Here is a 2,500-nt window from a genome sequence, read left to right on the forward strand (position 1 = left end):
TTCTTCTCTACTCTAACCCCCTCCTCTCTCCTTCTCTCCTCTAACCCCCTCCTCTCTTCTTCTCTCCTCTAACCCCCTCCTCTCTCCTCTCTTCTTCTCTCCTCTAACCCCCCTCCTCTCTTCTTCTCTCCTCTCTTCTTCTCTCCTCTAACCCCCTCCTCTCTTCTTCTCTCCTCTCTTCTTTTCTCCTCTAACCCCCTCCTCTCTCCTCTCCTCTAACCCCCCTCCTCTCTCCTCTCCTCTAACCCCCTCCTCTCTCCTCTTTCCTTCTCTCCTCTAACCCCCCTCCTCTCTCCTCTCTTCTCCTCTCCTCCTAACCCCGTCCTCTCTTCTCCTCTCCTCTAACCCCCTCCTCTCTTCTTCTCTCCTCTAACCCCCTCCTCTCCTCTTCTCTCCTCTCTCCTCCTCTCCTCTAACCCCCTCCTCTCTCCTCTCTCCTCCTCTCCTCTAACCCCCTCCTCTCTCCTCCTCTCCTCTAACCCCTTCCTCTCTCCTCCTCCCTCCAGCTATACTCTGAGAGTGGTGGGTAACGGGATTAAGGCCCAGGCTGCTAATCCGGAGGTTAAAGTGAAGGACGAGGACCCAGTCATCAACCAGATCATTGATAAACTCAAGCACATCAATCAGGTGAGTTTATCCCACCTCCACTCAGACCCAGTTAGACCCAGTTAGACCCAGTCAGACCCAGTCAGACACACTCAGACCCAGTCAGACCCACTCAGACCCAGTCAGACCCTAACCCACCTCCACTCAGACCCAGTCAGACCCAGTCAGACCCTAACCCACCTCCACTCAGACCCAGTCAGACCCAGTCAGACCCAGTCAGACCCTAACCCACCTCCATTCAGACCCAGTCAGACCCTAAACCCTGCTCAGATCCCAGCAGCAGTCTCTCCCAGCTCAGAAGAACGATATAGCCTCCAGACCAGAGATTTGTATAAAATGGCTAGATTATTTCCACTGGGGCAGAGAGTTACCAGGCTAGAGGATCCAAACCAATTCATGTATTTATATGGGTCGAAGATGCCTCCTCAATTTGACCCAAAACACAGACCCTGAACAAATGTACTGTACACAGGAGAGGAGTAATTATGTCAGGTTCAAGTTTAGCTAAAGATTATGACGAATGTAGTTTACTCTTAAAAACAAAACAAAATATTCACAAATATTTTCTTCAAACTTTTTTTGGTAGAAATATTTAATTTATATAATACATTAGGATTCTCAACAAACGTTCAGGTTTCTGCTTTTGGGAAGATGAAGGACGCTGTGTGGAATCGTTTAAGGGGAGAGAAAAAAGGCTTATTGCTTTTTTAACATGGGAACTTTTGAAGTAGCAACTAGGAGAACGAACAAACAAACAAACATCAATTTGTTCGATTACAATCAAAAAGGCGCTGTTTTTCTTTTGATTAGTTTCTATTGAAGAGAAATTAGGTCACGTCCTGTTTCATTACCAGGTAAAGCTATAAATTAGGTCACGTCCTGTTTCATTACCAGGTAAAGCTATAAATTAGGTCACATCCTGTTTCATTACCAGGTAAAGCTATAAATTAGGTCACATCCTGTTTCATTACCAGGTAAAGCTATAAATTAGGTCACGTCCTGTTTCATTACCAGGTAAAGCTATAAATTAGGTCACAACCTGTTTCATTACCAGGTAAAACTATAAATTAGGTCACATCCTGTTTCATTACCATGTAAAGCTATAAATTAGGTCACGTCCTGTTTCATACTCATTACCAGGTAAAGCTATAAATTAGGTCACGTCCTGTTTCATTACCAGGTAAAGCTATAAATTAGGTCACATCCTGTTTCATTACCAGGTAAAGCTATAAATTAGGTCTTATCCTGTTTCATTACCAGGTAAAGCTATAAATTAGGTCACGTCCTGTTTCATTACCAGGTAAAGCTATAAATTAGGTCACATCCTGTTTCATTACCAGGTAAAGCTATAAATTAGGTCACATCCTGTTTCATTACCAGGTAAAGCTATAAATTAGGTCACATCCTGTTTCATTACCAGGTAAAGCTATAAATTAGGTCACGTCCTGTTTCATACTCATTACCAGGTAAAGCTATAAATTAGGTCACGTCCTGTTTCATTACCAGGTAAAGCTATAAATTAGGTCACATCCTGTTTCATTACCAGGTAAAACTATAAATTAGGTCACATCCTGTTTCATTACCATGTAAAGCTATAAATTAGGTCACATCCTGTTTCATTACCAGGTAAAGCTATAAATTAGGTCACGTCCTGTTTCATACTCATTACCAGGTAAAGCTATAAATTAGGTCACATCCTGTTTCATTACCAGGTAAAGCTATAAATTAGGTCACGTCCTGTTTCATTACCAGGTAAAGCTATAAATTAGGTCACATCCTGTTTCATTACCAGGTAAAGCTATAAATTAGGTCACATCCTGTTTCATTACCAGGTAAAGCTATAAATTAGGTCACATCCTGTTTCATTACCAGGTAAAGCTGTTTCAGTGGTTCT

At 42.6% G+C, this 2,500-nt stretch overlaps 1 pseudogene; it reads left to right on the forward strand.

Moving 5' to 3' along the window:
* LOC106591167 (glypican-5-like) overlaps positions 1-2,500 on the forward strand; it is a 289,574-nt pseudogene that overhangs the window by 124,690 nt on the left and 162,384 nt on the right.

The sequence above is a fragment of the Salmo salar genome, chromosome ssa16, assembly GCF_905237065.1.
Source record: "Salmo salar chromosome ssa16, Ssal_v3.1, whole genome shotgun sequence".
NCBI classification, from domain to species: Eukaryota; Metazoa; Chordata; class Actinopteri; order Salmoniformes; family Salmonidae; genus Salmo; species Salmo salar.